The following is a 19,024-nucleotide window of genomic DNA, read 5'->3' as shown; positions in this document are numbered from 1 at the left end:
CCTTTATATATCATTTTGAATTGCGGATTCGCTCGCTATTGTTATAACGCGCCGTTAGCGTACAACGCCTATCCGAAATAAGCGCGTTGCGCGTTTTGTTAACGAATCATCCCCCCCCTCGGAATAGATTTATGGGTTTAATTAGTACCGAAAATGTTTACGTATGTGAAATTAAGCCCCGAGGATGTATTAAGCGCCGAATTTAACGACAAATCTTATTTAACGCCGTTTATTTTTCCGCGGATTAATTGCGTTATCGAGCGCTCAGAAGTAGTGCTCGAGTTTATACCGGTGCTGTTTCGTTAAGGATTCGATTAATTCGTGTGGAATGATGAATTGGTTGTCATCTTAACGTAATTAAGTGCGTGTTTAATCAATTGATACGAAAAGAATGTTATTTTCGGTTGATTGAATTCATTGATTTCTCATTTGCGAATATAAATTTGGATTATGTAAGTAAGATGGTACGATCTCCAAGTGTTAGCTAGTGTTGTACAAAATCAACAGCTATAGCTCCTGTTAATTAATTCATATTATTTCTATTGGGTTTTGTTTACAAGCGTATTCAAAATTGAATTCGCTTTCAAAAGAAAACGATTGAGTCATTTCAATTTCCATTTAACGTTTACCAAATATTTACAATTCTGCGATATTCTGTTTATTATGTCATACTTTTCTTATTTTAATGTTTATGAACTTTGAACCAAATTAAAAATAATATATGGTATATATATGTACTCTGCAATAAAATAAAAAAAAAACACTTTGAAAACGAACAGCTGCTAAATATGGGTAGTATGTAATTTAAACCGAATAACGTTTTTGTATTTGGTCTGTTTATACCTTTTTTAATGAAAATAACGTCACTAGTTGTAATCTTAGTCAAAAATTGAAACTGGAAATATTCATTCTACTGCCGAGGAATTTTTTTTTTGCAAATTTTAAGATTTTTTGGATTGTATTGAGATTGAGAAAAGTGAAATAAAGTCTGAATTGATTAAAGAAAATTAAAGAAAATAGAAAATTATCACTGCACTTTGGTAGGCTTATTTAAGTAAATCAAACGATTCATATTCAAATAGAATAGAATAGATACTCTTTTTTTTTAATTAAATTATTATTATTATTTACATTTTTATATTATATTTATTTATTTTATCATTAATTTGTAATATCTATATATTACAAATCAATTACATACATATATGTATGAACAGATGGGGATCGCACTATTCTCCCTATCATTTGGAATATAAATATTTAATAATAATTAATATTATTACTAAATAAATATATAATTAAAATATACTTAAACAATTTGTTAGTTAAAAATACACTACGTCTGTTGTCTGAATTAGAAAAATGTTATTTTATTTACTCGCATAAAATATATAACCACATTTTTTTCAATTATCCGTGCCACCCTTTTCACCAGTTTGCCGGATAATCGAAAGAGTGCTGTATAATATGTATATCATGATCTGTAACAACACATGTGAATCGGTCAAATTAGGGCTTCACTTCATGAAAGCGATTTTCGCCGCAATTCGGAAGGAATGCAAAATTATACCGAATATTATGAGGGATTTTCCGCAGAGAGTAATTTTGCATAGAAAGTCGGTAATTTTGGGCAAAATATATTTTCGTAATTACGTACAGGAAGGCGGCGGTGAATTTATATACATATATATATATATATATATATATATATATATATATATATATATATATATATATATATATATATATATATATATATATTTGTGCACAACAAAATGGTACCGTTTCATCGAAGGTAATTTCGCTCAATTTTCCCCGGCGGGTCCCCAATTTTCACATAAACATAAGGAAAATTCGAAAGTGAATTTGTAATTAACGTCGTGTCTCTCACAAAGGCTTCTACTTAGCAAATTATCTCATCTGAACTTCTCATCCCATCGCTTTCTACCGTTTGACGGCAAATGATTAACTTTTTGACGGAGCAATAAACACGAATTTCACATACATACATATGTGAGATTCATGTTTAGCCAGCAGTATGACTTAATGATAGCGTGTATGTTTAGCACCAAGTGATCAGTGGGTTCGATCCGCTATACTGCTGGTTAGATTTGGGGATATTAGTGACTCCAAATCGATCGTTTCTTATCAGAGATTGCCAATTTTATCTGATCATTGTTAAAACGCTTCCTCAAAATTGGCAAAAAATCATCTTTCCTGCTGTCACAAATCTTCTGTATTTATTGTGTGTATAATTTGTAAAAATTATGTACAAAATCTAAACCCATAGATGTCTCAATGGATTAATTCTGTAATTAATTAATTAATGAATTGTTATTTCGTGTTCTTCAGCTTCTGGAAATACAGTGATTTATGTAATAATAAAATACTGTATTGGGGTCGTCCTATCAAGCCTTCCTGGTATATATCTATGTAAAAAATAAAATAAAATAAAATGTGTAGTCATATCGTATCATATTTCAGTGTAGATATCGTGCCATTGTTTAGTGGTGAGCTTTTCCGAATGGAGATTAGTGGCATATCGATCTTGTATCGCAGCGTTTGTGCGGACTATAGATAGATAGTTGTGTAATGATGATGATATAAAAATAAAGGATTTTTCTCTTTGTGGTTTTAATGGGAATACAGATGAGTTTCGTACAATAAAAGGTCAATTTTGGTTGCCTCGTCAACCATAAAAACCATTTTCCGCACGAGTAGACGTTTGCCGCACCCTGGAGGCGACGTCTTTAGAGATATCACGTATTGAAAATTTCGGAAAAATATTGAAAAATTGCGGTGAAACCTCTAGTCGAATGGAAAATGGTGATAATTAGAAAAAAATTAAATGTTTTTTTTTCATCGTCAGTGTTTTTCACGTTAAATTTTACCGTGTTGCATAATTGGTATCGAAAATCAGTCTTATGAAATTTCCCACAACCGCAAGAAATTTATTCGGTGTGATTTAATAACTAAAGTGATTAAAAATTATAAAATTGCGGAAAGGCAAACATTGACACCAACAAATATACTATGTATATAAACCGTACCGCATGACAAGAATTAGTCAGTACATTCAGTTCCCATTAGTCAGTAAGAATGGAGTTGGATCATATTATCCAGCAGCGCGATCTAGTGGTGAGTATTGAATTATTTCGTGCTTGATGGTCACGGGTTCGATTCCCACTAAGAGTCTCGTTGTTGGCCAGACCAGTTGGTTTGTCGAAGTCGATCGTTTCTTATCAGAATTTGCCAATTTTTCTGATTTTTATTGAAAGGGTTCCTATAAAATTGGCTTTTCCTTCCTAATTTTCTGTTGCAAACCTTGAGTTATTGTTATATCTCAGGTATGGCCAGATTTCTCACCATAAATGACACTGTGGTTGTTTATCGAATGTAAAAATTCGTATTGTTACATGAAAAATATTATTAATCGTATTTATACGATGTTTGTAATATCTGACCATAGATGTCAGGTATTATTTCGATTTACATGTGTATGTATGTAATAATTATGTATTCATATTTCTCGTTAATTATGAGTTTTCAATGTCTTGTAATAAATTAGCCATAGTGACGACCTGGAGCTAATCTGTAATTTCACTATGGCGAAATTGTAAAAAATAAATAAATATTAATCTAATGCGCGTTTCTCCAGTTTATCGTTCCAAGTTCAATATCAAAAGTGTTCTTCGAATATACTTAGTGGTAGTTAAAAGTGTAATATTCAAAATATAATATAAAGATTCTGAGTTAAACGAATCTCTTTCATTTCTCATAACTTAAGAAAAATTGTAATTGTATAAAATTACAGATATATTGATTGTCATCATCGATGACGATGATGATCCCAATCAACTTTTTGATACATTAACATGACCCCTGAATTATACCCCAAGAATTTTATTATAGTTAAAATCTAAATTATACAAAAAGGTTTAATATCAAAGCTTTTTTGAAATTCTTATAATATTCACAGGTTAATTACTAGAATATTTAATGAAATTAATTAATCAATAATAATAATACTAATAATTAATAATAATAATAATAATAATTAATGAAATTGAATATATACGTACATAATCGAATATATAATTTCGAAAGAGACTTTGTATGTAACTATTGTTTGTTCAAATGATTGAACGAATGAATGTACAAATGAATATTCAAATACAATAAAGCTATTCAAATAAATTTAATGAAATGTTTATTATTAGATTGGCCATGTTGAAGCGGTTTATATTACAAATACCGAGCGAAGCCGGTTAAACATTAGTATAATATAAAGACAATAAAATATCATTTATTTTATATAGGTACATGGATTACAAATTTGTTTAGGCATACTGTACGATATTTTTTTGTATTCATTTTAATGAAAATATGTTGTTTGTTAAGCCTGGATGTTGTTTACTCCACATATATTAAAATATAAAACTTAAGCAACGCTTTCTAGAATGAGAGTAATATTTTTACATCACATGGAAATGGAATAATATATTGAAATAAAAATCCATTTCGGATTTTATATTTTATAATATAATATGTGTTGTTTATAAGATCAACTTGTATCGTGAAAACAAAATATAATTCATAGTTTTATTATGTGAATAAGACAATGGATATTTATGACGGTTCGTTATCATATAAGCGGAAATTCTAATGGAATAGGTTTAGTATTATATAAAAGGAAATTTACCTAAAATGGAATACGAATACGAATATTACAAGTTTAAATCAAATCAGAGGCAAATAAAATTGTTTGGGTATGTAACAAATAATTCAAGCGAATTATTTCGAAAAACCAATAAAGGCACTTTGCATATTTTATGGGCATACCTTGTATTATTATTAAAACCATATACGTATTCATAAATTATATTTATATTAGAATAACTTGTTTGCTTTCCAGCGATGATTAAAAATCTTGAAATCGTGATGACCAGCTTTCATCAAGTTGATTTGACAGACGATTCTGGTGACATTTTTTTGATTCCATTAATGATTAAATTCCCAAGCATTATGTCGGAGAAATTTGCTTACTTTAATGTGAGCTAATTTTTACGTATGTCGATAAAATATCAAAGCGATCAGAAGAGTGGAATTTTCTAAGCCGAACGCACAGTCAGTGAAACTTATAAAAATCTTAGAAAATATACAAAATTTTGGATTAAATTCTGAAAATGACTCTACATATATAAAATAATATGGTCTTATTTGAAAGGGAAATGTCATTGATGTAAAGTCCACTTTGACATATTTAAAACTGTACATTTGCTTATACTCAACTGCTTTTTATTTGGTAAATAATTTTGATATTTTAAGTTCCACAAAAACCCCTAAACTAAGTATATAGTTCTACTTTTGTTATGATATCGCATTAGCGAACCAAACAATCAAACAACGCTTTGTCCACTATAATTCTAGACACGAATCCAAAAATTTACATTTAATTGAACCCCACAGTGCGGTGCAGGGTTTGTGTCACAGTTTGAGCTTGTTTCTGAATACGATAGTTTCTGAATACTAGGACTTTTTCAATTCCGAGAATTCAAGTTCTGCACCGTTCCCGAGATTCCCGGGACTGTATTATTATTATATTCTAACTAGTGTTGTACCCGATGAAATATCATCGCATGGGTGTTGGCAAATTAAGTTATTAAATAAATAAAAAATAAAAGAAATGTGTCGGTTCTGTGTTCAATCCGCACGCGGTCGAATTTTTTTCAAATACCTTTTTGAATATATTTAATTGTTTAATATGAAAAATTATATATATATATATATATATATATATATATATATATATATATATATATATATATATATATATATATATATATATATATATGTATATATATACATATACATATATATATACATATACATATATATATAGATGTTTTTACTTTATCTATGTACGTAGTAACAATAGATTAAGTTTTGTGATCATGCGAAAATTCGAACTCGAGATTTTGACTGATTCGAACTCAGAATCGATTACTGATCACGTTTTTATGATCTAGAAAAAATGTGTGTGTGTGCCTGTGTATTTTTTTCTTTCGGTATTATATTCGTACATTTTGTTGGTAGTGATTTAGCTGTGACGTACATTTGTATATATGTATGTATGTACATATGTCAAATCGAAACGACTATTATAGTTCGGAGAGCGTTATCGCAGATACACACACAGACACACAGCATAGTGATATTATATGATGATGCTAATAAACCTGTAAAGAGTCTCGGTGATTATAACAACATGTATATGTCATTCAGGTAATGTATAAGTGAAAACTATTAATGTATTCATTTAGGCTTTGTTCATAGTCTCGACATTGTCGATGCGACAAAGTCGCAAAAGTGTCGCGAAGTGTCGCCGTTCATACTAATGTCTAATAGTGTTCATAGTAAGCGCGACAGTTTGTCGCGCTTACTATGAACACTATTAGGCCTTGTTCATAGTCTCGACAATGTCGCTGCGACAAAGTCGCAGTAGTGTTGCTGTTCATACTAATGTCTAGCGTCTATTTATACTAGACATTAATATGAATAGCGACACTTCTGCGACTTTGTCGCAGCGACATTGTCGAGACTATGAACAAGGCCTTTTAGTTTTGGACTATTGTGGCATTACAGGAACAACCTAATGCACCACAATGTCCTACATTTGAAAAAGAGAAGAACACAAAAATAAATACAATAACATGCATAAAATAAAAAGAAAAAAGCAAAAGCAGAAAACAAATATTTAAAAAATAGTAAATGAATAAGCTTATTGTAAAAAACTAAATGTATGTAAGCTTATTGTAAATCATATTAACAATTAGATACAACATAACTTATTATTGAATACTTATCTGGCAGATAAAACCCAGTAAAGAGATATACTTTTAGCCGTGAAATGTCAAATCTGACATATTTGGCCAAAAATCAATATATATCGTGTATTACCCTACAAGAAGCTACGCGCCAAATTTGAAATTTATATATACATATGAGAGTTAAAACTATAAATATTTATATATTGGAGATAACGAGAACCAATACAGCAAATTTCATAAAATATAGAGTGAATTATAGGCGTTTAAACAATTAAAATCTTATATCGCCATATCAAGGCGAACAGGTTGGAATATACGGGACGATCGCTTATTAAACGTCAGAAAGATTTACTTTCCGCGTGTTTAAAACGCGTTGTATACGATATTTTATCTCCAACGTAATGGCAGACGATACATTAACGTGTATTGATGACCAAAATGAGCAATATGGCAAAGTATGAAAACGATCGAATAAGAGATAAAAATGACCACAGACACGAAAGCCATGTGAAACGTAAAGGAGGTATGTAAAAAAGAAAAAGAATAAGAAGGAGATAGTAAAAATAATATATAAAAGGTGAAAAAAATCAAATAAAAGAATAAATCCTCAAATCCTATTCCTAGTTTTATGTACATTGAACATAAAATGAGTATAATATTTATTTAAACGTTAGTTTGTACCATTGCGGCATTACAGAATGAACCAAATTATCAAAACGATGATAAAATACGTAATACCCGTGGACTCGAGACACCACAAAATCCGTATATTCCCGGGTCGATCCGTGTGCATATGTGCGCGGCTTAGTGTCGGTGTCGGGGAGCGCCTGCTGTTCGGGATCGGGTGTCCCAAACAAATGAGTGTCGTTTGTTACTCGGGGGCGGCCAGTGGCGTCCCGGCCTTAACATTCACTTTCAGTAATGGCCCCGGGGCGCCCTGCGCCATTTGCACAATGGCGGACAGTTGACCGGCTCCATCGCCATCCCTCATTGTGGCCGTGATGAAAAATCACCAGACACGCACACCCTCAATTATTTACTCACGGATGTGCACCCCGAATCATATTTTACATCAGATTACGAATACGAGAATTTGCCTAGCCCATTTGTATGGACCCTGCAATTCATAGTGTTTTTAATGTCGACAGGTGTATTTGAATAGCGTTTGCTTTGGATCATGTATGTAGGGTCTTACTATTTTAATTTTTTTACATACCTCTTATACAGTTCACATGGTTTTCGTGTTAGTGGTAATTTTTTATATCTCTTATCTCTTATCCGATCGTTTTCATACTTTGCCATATTGCTCATTTTGGTCATCAATATACGTTAATGTATCGTCTGCCATTACGTTGGAGATAAAATATCGTATACAACGCGTTTAAAAACGGAGCCCGTAGACTTGCCTGACGTCTCTTGTCTTGTAACCTGTTCGCCGTGATATAGCCATATCAGATTTTAATTGTTTAAACGCCTATAATTCACTCCATATTTTATAAAATTTGCTCTATAGGTTCTCGTTATCTCTAATATATAAATATTTGTAGTTTTAACTCTCATATGTATATATAAATTTCAAATTTGGCGTGTAGCTTCTTGTAAGGTAATACAAGATATATATTGATTTTTGGCCAAATATGTCAGATCTGACATTTCACTGCTAAAAGTACTTCTCTTCAATGATCGTTATCTGCGAGATAAGTATTCAATAAGAAGTAATGTTGTATCTAATTATTAATATGATTTACAATAAGTTTTCCACCAACTAAAAATCAAGGCCATATTTTTTATAGTGTGGTTCCAGCATTGATGGGTATACATAACTCATAACCTCAAATTTCATTGTTTATTCCTCCAAAACAAACTTTCTAACCAATACAAGCTTAATATATGTACACAGATCAAACAGTGATAGTTTTTTTTATTTATAAGCTGATTTAATCACGTTTTTGAGTTACCAGAGCGGAGACTAACCAATCTTTACTAAGTTTTACCCACTGAATTCGAATATGATAATGATTTTTGTTAGTTAGTGATCGTTTACAAGATATGAGCGTTTAAAAAACCGCGCGATTTTTATATTTTTTTGGCTTTTGCGGTCTTTAACTCAAAATCTAGTATTGATGTGCTCAAAGTGAGTATTCATATAGACGTTTATAGACGTACATACATATATGGCTAAACTGGTACAATCGACAAATTTGATATACAGCAAAATTGCGAGAACTACATTCATAAAAAATGTTAGTAGCATATCAAATACATATCATAATACCATAAATATCTCACCAACAACGTATTAGGTCGAGATTTAAAGCCGCACTTCTCTATATGTATATACTTAATTGCTTTACCAATGAGCTGTACATACATATATGTAGTATGTACAATGAGGTATATTTAAAAATGTACAGATTCAGTATTTGGAGTAGTTGTGCGTTTTATTAAGGTTGTTAAAGTGATTTTATGGACAAAAGAGCATTCAAGTATTTTAGCTACACACAACACTCCATTTTCGCATCGGAAATAATATTCGCACGTTCGAGTATGTCTGGTATTGTATATTAGTATACATATTATACGCGAAGAAAATGTTCTATTGCGGCTCACGTCTCGCACATACGTTTCTGTATTTTCGATGTTCTTAGCATTAGGTCGTATATCAGCATTACATTGTCAAGATTTATACTTAATACAGTTTGGCGGCATTTTGAATTTTTAAAACGACCGTTATTGTGCGCGAAAGTCGCGCACATGCGAGGTCAAAATTGGCAATTTATTATTGTATTATCGCCATTGTGCGAACGAAAAGCGCTACGTTTTCTGAATTTTTTATTTTTCATACGCACTTTGGCACTTAAGTCGTACTGGGGATTCGATTTTTCAAGTTACTTTTTGTTGGTGTTTTGAATATTTTATATTTATTTATTCTACATACATATGTACATACATACGATTGTATAATAAGTAGCCATTGTTAAAAAGCTTCGAATGTGACCAACCCACGACTTTATCTATGTAAATGAGAAATAAAAGAAGTATGGAATATAATTCGATAGTGAAACAAACACTGTGAGAGCGTTTTCGATATAAATTTAGCGCAAATGTAGGGAAACTTCCACAAGACCAAAGGTCTACTTCCGGTTTTCGGATTTTGTTCAAATTTTTTTTATTACTTAACATCACTATAAATATTATAGTCATTAAATATCAAGAAGATAGAAATAATTTTAAAGCTCAAAATAAAATAATGAAATATTGTTTTAGAAAAAATTACTACTTCTGGCTTACGAATTCTAACCAAAACCGTATCAACTCTAAGTTAGTACATACAAAATATAAGTATAATTTTTCAGCTAGATACGTTCAGTGGTATGGAAAAAATGTGTGGTCACAACATTTTTGTATTTACTAAGAGGAAAAAATCCCAATTTGATGTATATTTATATACAATATGTATGTATGTACTAGTGTAGCTATTTTTCTTCGAGAATTTGTTTTATATACATTTTGAATTGAAGTGCATTTTTTTATGAACTAAATTCTTTTTTTTTTCAAAATGAAACCTATTATAATGCATGCACACACTCACTAGATCTGACGTAAAATTATAACACAACTTTAATTACCAAAATAGTAGCCAAAAAATAAGCAAAATTCTTATCAAGTAAATCAAACAATCGACATAATTACATTTTAAAACCATGGAAACAGTTAAAATATGTTTTAATATATGAATTTAAATCATTTTTTATTGTAATTGTAGAATATGTGAGTATATTTTAGTATTCTTCTGCATTGTATACCTCATTATCGAGGATGACAATGATGAAGACCTTTCACAACCTGTTTTCATGCACATTGCATATCACATATGCACAATAAATAAATATTAAAATTAAAAATGATTAATTACATTCAAAAGCTGATCACGTCGAAAGTTTGTAGTGCAATACACCACCTTGAAATGTTCATATATTGTTTTAAACTACATACATATGTACATAGAGCTATCCCGCAATTCAGTTCGGTCGATTAATTCCTCCGCACAAAAGAATATTTATTTCGCTCACGTTTCGCACGGCTGTATTTCGAGTTTGGGCTTAAAAAAATATACATCGGACCCTCAAAATCCCAGGTGAATTTTTTCGCATCTCTATAAATCATGCGAGATGGTCTACGAACCATTTGGAAATTATATCCGCGAATAACGCGGGATACTCCCCCACTCTCGCGCTCGAGCTTTCTACTCGATTTACGCGCGCGCAAACATCTTCAATCCGACTGTGTATGGAATATTTAGCAGTGTGCGTACTTAGCGGTGCAAAATAAATATTTGCCGTAGTCGAATTACTACGTTTCGTCATAAATAAACGAGTATATGGCGTTGCGTGCGTGCCACGCTTCGCTACCGCAAATAAAAGGGGAGTCTCACAGCTTGGCGATAACGACGAATTTCCACTTGATTTAAGATCCCCGGCGAAGATGACGAGATGGAGTGCAGTCAAGAGTATAATCCATGGAATACAGGGATGTAAATCTGTTGATTAAGATTTTTATTGTATTTTGTAATTGCATTTGATTTCACTATGTGCTACAAGTTTGAAGTTTTCATATGTTATATTTGGATTAAAAATTTATTTATGACAGGGTTATTCGAATGTATGTATGTATTTGCAGCGGTTCGGTGATTACTAGTCACAAAGTACTCCTCACAAAGTCACTAAAATCTCTATAACGGAACATTTGGTAGCCGAAAAGTCCATCATAATGTCACGTACACCGCGTAAGTGCAATTGGATTAGGCCGAGTAGCATCGCAGATACTGTGTGACTGTTATAATTGGTTTCGAGGATTATCTCTAGGATTTTCTCTTACAATGAGATACCCCCGAATGCACTTAGCGGGGGCAGTGGTAACTCGGTCGCATTCCGGTAGAGTTCTCAGAACCGACAGCGGTAGCGTGGGACCATGGCACATCTAGTACGTGACCATAACAATAGGTAAACAAACTGGACGTCGAAGATGCCCGGAGAGACCTATCCGTTATAAGGCGGTACTTAGGCGATATCAAGAAATTCTGAACGGTGCACTGCCAGTGCGTGTATCTCCTTAATCATCAATAAATGCTGTGACACGACTTTGGCCTTTTACTTGGATCCTCCACCCACCCCTACGCAACAATGCTAACGATAACTATCATACTAACGAGAACTTGAGTGCTAAATATTGTGTATTCGCGATTTTCATGACAAAAATTGTCTTTGTGACCACCCCAAAGTGACGAATAGTCCAATTACCATTTGCACCCAATCACGAAGATGCGTTTTATGACCATAAATGCTTTTGTTGTAGTTTTATGTTAAAATATCTAATATCTAAATAAATTTTATGATGAAATATCAACAGGTGAAATCAAATTATTATTTTATTTTTACATAGATATATACCAGGAAGGCTTGACAGGAAGACCCCAATGCGCTTTCCTGGACAATTAATTACAAACAATAATAAAATGCGATATATATATACGTATAATATGTCAACTAAGAAAAAGCTGATATGTATAATACATCAATTGAAATATTATATATTTAATATATCAATTGAAATATTATATACATACATATGTATATTTATCAAGCCAGCAGTATGGCTCGGTGGTTGCGTTGATACTATGTTAGCACCGAGAGGCCACTGGGTTTGATCCCGTGAGCTGACCGTGATTGAAAAGAATTTATTCTGTGTATAATCTTCAATGCTACTGGTTAGACTTGGGTATTTGTGACTCCAAGTCGATCGTTTCCTATCAGAGTTTGTCAATTTAACTGATTTCATTGTAGTGGTTCCTCCATCAAACTGGAAAAACCATCCTATCCACTATGTCACCATTATTTGAATATAATTTCAAAAATTTATTATCTATCACATAGATGCCTCGCTAATTTTATTATATACAGTATTTGTATTATGGATTTGTGGGTCACAGTGACGCGTTAGAGTATTTTGTAATGTCACTTTAGAGCATATGTAAATTGATAAATAAACAAATATTTATTAACATTATTAAGAATATACGAGCAATGAAATCTGTAGTAAAATTGAATTCAAAAATTCTCTAAAATTTCAGTGGCTCTCAAAGTGTGGCATAAATTTCAAACTCCATAACATATGTGAGAATAAATTTTTCATCTGAAGTGATATGTAGCAGCCAGCAGTATGGCTTAATGGTAGCGTGTATGTTTAGCACCAAGTGATCAGTGGGTTCGATCCGCTATACTGCTGGTTAGATTTTGGGGTATTTGTGACTCCAAATCGATCGTTTCTTATCAGAGTTTGCCAATTTTATCTGATCATTGTTGAACGTTTCCTCAAAATTGGTAAAAAATCATCTTTCCTGTTGTCACAAATCTTCTGTATTTATTGTGTGTATAATTTGTAAAAATTATGAACAAAATCTAAATCCATAGATGTCTCAATGGATTAATTCTTTAATGAATTAATAAATTAATTGTTAGTTCGTTTTCGTCAACTTCTCGAAATACAGGGATTTATTTAATAATAAAATTCTACATTGTTTGTAATTAATTGTCCAGGAAGGCGCATTGAGGTCTTCCTGTCAAGCCTTCTTGGTATATATCTATATAAAAAAATGAAAAAATAAATATCATTGTGTACATATGTACATATATGTAGGGAGAAAATTTTACTGGTTTGTATTCAGTATCGATCGATTTTTATTTTTTACATACCTCCTTTACGTTTCACTTACGATTATAATTCAGGAAAAATTTTGCCTCTTATCCGATCGTTTTCATACTTTGCCATATTGCTCATTTTGGTCATCAATATAAGTAAATGGATCCTCCGCCATTACGATGTTGCAAAAATATCGTGTAAGACGCGTTTGAAATTTGAATTTCTGAAAAGTGACCAACGTCTATCCTGTTCTTAGTTTTAAACGTACATATGTAGATGGCGGTAGTAATAAAATTATTGGTATTTTTATTCAAAATAATTTGTAATTGTCACTTTATTTTAACGACTCTGTGCTTTTAATACTGTATGATATGAAAATTTTGCCATGTCCAGATTCGGCTACGACCTTTTTTGAAGTGGTCTGTGTGAAATGGGCTTCTGTCACGTAATGGCGGTCAACGGAGCATTCTTCGTCGCTCGTTTGTTACTCCCGGATGCAATTTGCGAAAAGTTTCCGGCTCACTACAATGCGAAGCTAGAATATAGCAACTTTCCCCCTTTCCATCGAGGACAGTGAAAGGATAGGCAAATAGACCATAGGAGTCGTTTTAGCCTATCCAAGTCAGGGATTGTAGCTGTAGCTTCCATTGTGTGTGTGTGTACCTATATACATACATATATAAGCTTCTTTGTTGAACGTAAATTATATGTATACATAAAGGCTGTTTTAATAATCGGATATTAAATTAAAAATTAACAACGCGGCCTTTAAGAGCCGCTGTCGCACCGGTCCTCCTGTCCCGGTACTAATTAAATCCGGAAACTTTTCTAATTACATCCTGATGAGTCTCGTGCAGCTTTTCCGGCGGCGTGCAAGTCGAAGGGTGAGCGATGAAAAGCGGGAGAGCGGGTGCAGATGTGGGCGGGGTGAATTTTTCATTTTCGGTTTTGGCTCAAGTCGAAGCGAATTTCTGCTGACTCTCTCGATTGGTGTGACAAATATTCGAACAATCCCGTGTCGACGACTCGGGAAATTGTTCCGGGGAAACTTTCACCGGATATCGAGGGAGTCCCGGTCGGAGGAAATTGAACGGCGCGAATCCCGGAGTCGAGGAAAAGGGACTTTTAAGCGTGGGTAAATTTTACCGAAGGCGTCGAGAGCAAATTAAACAGAAGTATTCAAGGATGCATTAAAGGAAAGTTTGCTCTTTGGAGGGATTCTGTTCAATTTTTGATTAATTATTAAGGAAACTCGCCGAAATCATGTTGTCAATGGTGTCCAGTCGAAATCGCGCGGGAAAAAAGAGCGCAAGAACTAAATTATCAATAGTAATGATGCATTTTCAAATTTTAGTCATAAAATAAGTTTTATTTATGATGATCTATATGTCTAATATATAATTTCTTTGTATGTAATTAAATATTACTAGTTAAAAAATGGTGACACCGTTACAATATACATAGTTACTATATGTATATTATAACGGTTATACGTATTTTATTTTATTTTTAAAAAATCAATACCACAGAGACTTGACAGGTTGCCCCAAAGCGTCAATGTGATTATAATACAAATAGTAAAAATCGTAAAAAAAAACACCATAAAAAAATAATAAAATCATAAATAAAAAAGACATCATAAAAAAATAATAAAAATCAAGTAAGAAATATGTACACAAAATAAAAACAAAGAAATAAGATTGAAAAACACACTTAGTTACACTTAGTTATACACTCTTAGTTTAATATGTATATCCAAGATGATGATGGAATCTGAACTATTCATTTTTATTTCGTATAAAATATTTCCATTGAAAATAACATACATACATACTCATTATATGATGTGCAGTCAAAATCGCCCGGTACATAACCACCATGACGTAATTGCCCCGACATAACCGCGAGGTGCAAAAACTGCGGGAGACAAAACCGCGCCAGCAAAAATCCCTCAACGACAAAAACGCGCCAGAATACATATATGAAAAAATTAAAATATCAATTCTCACTTCGATTTTGACTTCATTTGTAGTGTTTAAGCGTTCAGATATAAAAATAAAAGAATCGTTATAATAAACAAATTTGAAGCATAATGTATTGGTGATGTGGATTTCCTGCTTCCAACGTTAAACAAAGCATCAGGCCGCCTTTTACATACATACATATGTATAAGTATGTATGTATAATGTGGATGACTATTCTATCGAAGAAATATTTTATTTCGGACATACCCACAAAATGCGCCAAAAAAGATTAACGGTTTATGACTGTTTAAACTGACATTTTCATTTTTTCAAATATTGTGGCGCGGTTTTGTCGCGAAATACTTTCCGCTGGCGCGATTTTGTCGGCTCGCGGCTTTGTCTAGCTACCGCGGTTTTGACGCCTCGCAGTTATGTCGGCGTGGTTTTGTCCCTCGAGTTTAGTCGGGGTACCATTTTATACACAATTTGTTTTGATGAAATCTGTGTTTTTCATATACTAATATAAAATTATCGACAAAGAAAAATCAGCTAGTTTAAATAACGAAAAAAATGAATAACTGAGTCTTACAATAAATATATGTATGATCCCCAGAGGATATTATTATTTTTTATAAGCTGAAAAATGTAATATGATGTTTATAAAGTTAAAATATACATATACATATTTAAAGGTCTTATTTGCGTACTAATTTAAAGTGTGCTTTTGTTTTAAAAAATTTCAAAACAATATTTTTTAACTACAATGATTATCGTTCGAAGTTTTTACATAATCCATTATTATAATATAATATGTACTTACATACATAGCTGAAATATTTTTCACGATTTTTTTATATCATAATCTTTTGGCAAGTCTTATCTCCTTGAGCATATCCTTAAAGGGTGGTTCTTTTAATGAGATTGTCGGTCTTTCGCCAGTTTCCCCGAAAACGCGGTACGTCTTCCAAAGTTTATTATCTCCTCTTTTACGAGAAAACTTCTTCGCGGCCATATTTTTTCGTTACAACTTTTGGCCGAAGTTATCGCTCAAAAAACCCTCATATCCCTCGGCCAATATTTGTTTTATGGTTTTTATTCGACACTGCCGATATTGCTCAACTCGTAAAATATTTTTTTCATATATTTTTCATATATATATTTTTTTAATAACGCCGAACGGATTATTATTATTATCATTGCTGTTATTATTAAATCGATCACTTTATTTTCGTATGCGTTGAATTAATATCGTGGACGGATCTGAAAGGTTTTCAAAGCGAAATATGAGGAGAGAAATAATCCAGCTACGTAATAATAATTGGTCTTGCGGGAAATTGTAGAAATACGTCCCGGAAAATTCGTATAAATTTTTCCGTTGGTACTCGACGATATGTTACTTTGAGTGATATAATAATATTCGAAGCACTTCGGTCCTGGGGCACTCAAAGTGTACTTTCTTTTGTTCTTCTTTCCTTGCTGCTTATTAGCCACGTTGAGCCAAAAGGGATCAAGAGCTCACGTACGTAAGGAAAATCTTAGGCAGTAAAATTTTCCTACTTTAATGCATGTAAATCTCTTTTTCCCTCAGATATTTAAATTTAATATGTCGAATAGGACAAGTCGTTGTATCGGAACGAAGCATTGCATTATTTATTATGATCGTTATATGGTAATTTTTATATTCCACTAAAGGGAAAATACCTTTAGTGGATAGTGGAATATTCCACAATATTCGAATATTGTGAATGAATATCATCAAATTAACGAGAAATGTTGATCGAAAATTCGCTCTACCATAGAATATTTATTTTATTTATTTATTTTATTTTTTCATTTAATTTACACCAAGAAGGCCTAACAGGTAAACCCAATGCACCTTCCTGGCCAAAGACAATTATATAAACATATATGTATACCATCCATATATACACAAATTCTTACACGTATACACAAATACAGATACATACATTCATAAATATAAAAATACACATATATACATATACATACATACACACCTACATATATATATATACATACACACATACATATACATATATACATATACATACACACATATATATACATATATACATATACATACATATATACATATACATATACATATATATATATATATATATACATATACATATATATATACATATACATATATATATATATATATATATATATATATACCCACACATATATACATACATATACATACATACACATATACATATACATATACACATACATTACATACATCCATAAACATACAAACATTATACATGCATATACACATAAACACATCAATACACATAAATAAAGATAAATTACTCATATATATATATATACATATATATATATATATATAAATAAAAAATAGCATACATATATAAATATAGATAAAACCAACATACATACACATTATGCTAAATAAAAACATTACAAAATGAAAACAACATGTGTAAATATGTATGTAGCTAGAAGTCATTTAAAATATGCTGCCTGACAGAACTGTATGATGAAGTAAAAACATCAAGGCTCCCAGAAAGCAGGTTAAATAGTCGAATGGCTCTTGAAAGGGGTGAGTCATCAAGCACATTAGTCCTGGCCCGAATAGGTAGGAATAGAGTTCTGGAGCGAGATTCTCTCAGTTTCTCAGGTACTCTAAGTTTAAGATTACACAGAACTTCAGGAAGATGATATTCACCCCTTAGAATTTTTAGAAAAAGCTTACCAAGATGATTGTTTCTACGTGAAGCTAAGGAGTCAAAGCCCAAGGAGCCCATGACAAACTTACTAGGAAATAAGTAGGGATAGCGCCCAAACTCTCTCATGTAGAGATAGCGAAGAAATTTTCTTTGCACCCTCTCTAACATTAGCGTGTACCTTAAATGATTAGGACTCCATATGGCCGAACCAGATTCAAGCAAACTGCGCACCAATGTAAATTAATACATACATATGTATAATGCATATTGAAAATATACTCGTTTTTTCAGTAAGCTATGCATTTGATATAAAATGATTTTTTACAATTTTACAGTATATTATATGAAAATTGTGCATAGTTAAAAAGTACAGTGAAATGAAAATACAATTAAATGAAAATTATGTTACACTCGTATATGAAGTGCCATTTACAGAATAAAAATAATAAAATCAAAACTTAACCACTCTTTTCTTGTGGATAAAAATAATAATTGAATTTATGGTAAAAATTCAATTGATTCGCGTATTTCATACAGATATAAAAGATGAAAAAAATAAAAGTTATAAAAAATATTAAAGATTTTCTCTGGAAATTTAATCAACGTATAAAGTGTTTTTTTTTGTAATTGAAATATTTTATTTATTACGTTAATTAACAGATTTATTTAACGTAATAAATAAATATTTTTGTATTTTTCGTTTTCTTGTGCACAATTATATTTACGTACAAAATAATTTTTTTATATAATACTTTCCTAGAAATGTTTTTTCTTTGACTCAATAAAGGATTTATTTTCTATTATATAATATTTA

General features: G+C 31.7%; 1 protein-coding gene across 1 annotated transcript in view; it reads left to right on the top strand.

Moving 5' to 3' along the window:
• The window catches only part of LOC143915705 (spondin-1-like), a 209,890-nt gene that overhangs the window by 108,953 nt on the left and 81,913 nt on the right, over window positions 1–19,024 (top strand). The window lies entirely within an intron of this gene.

This window comes from Arctopsyche grandis, chromosome 8 (genome assembly GCF_051622035.1).
Source record: "Arctopsyche grandis isolate Sample6627 chromosome 8, ASM5162203v2, whole genome shotgun sequence".
NCBI lineage: Eukaryota > Metazoa > Arthropoda > Insecta > Trichoptera > Hydropsychidae > Arctopsyche > Arctopsyche grandis.
The sequence above is the reverse complement of the archived record's forward strand: the minus strand, read 5'-3'. Positions and strand labels throughout refer to the sequence as shown.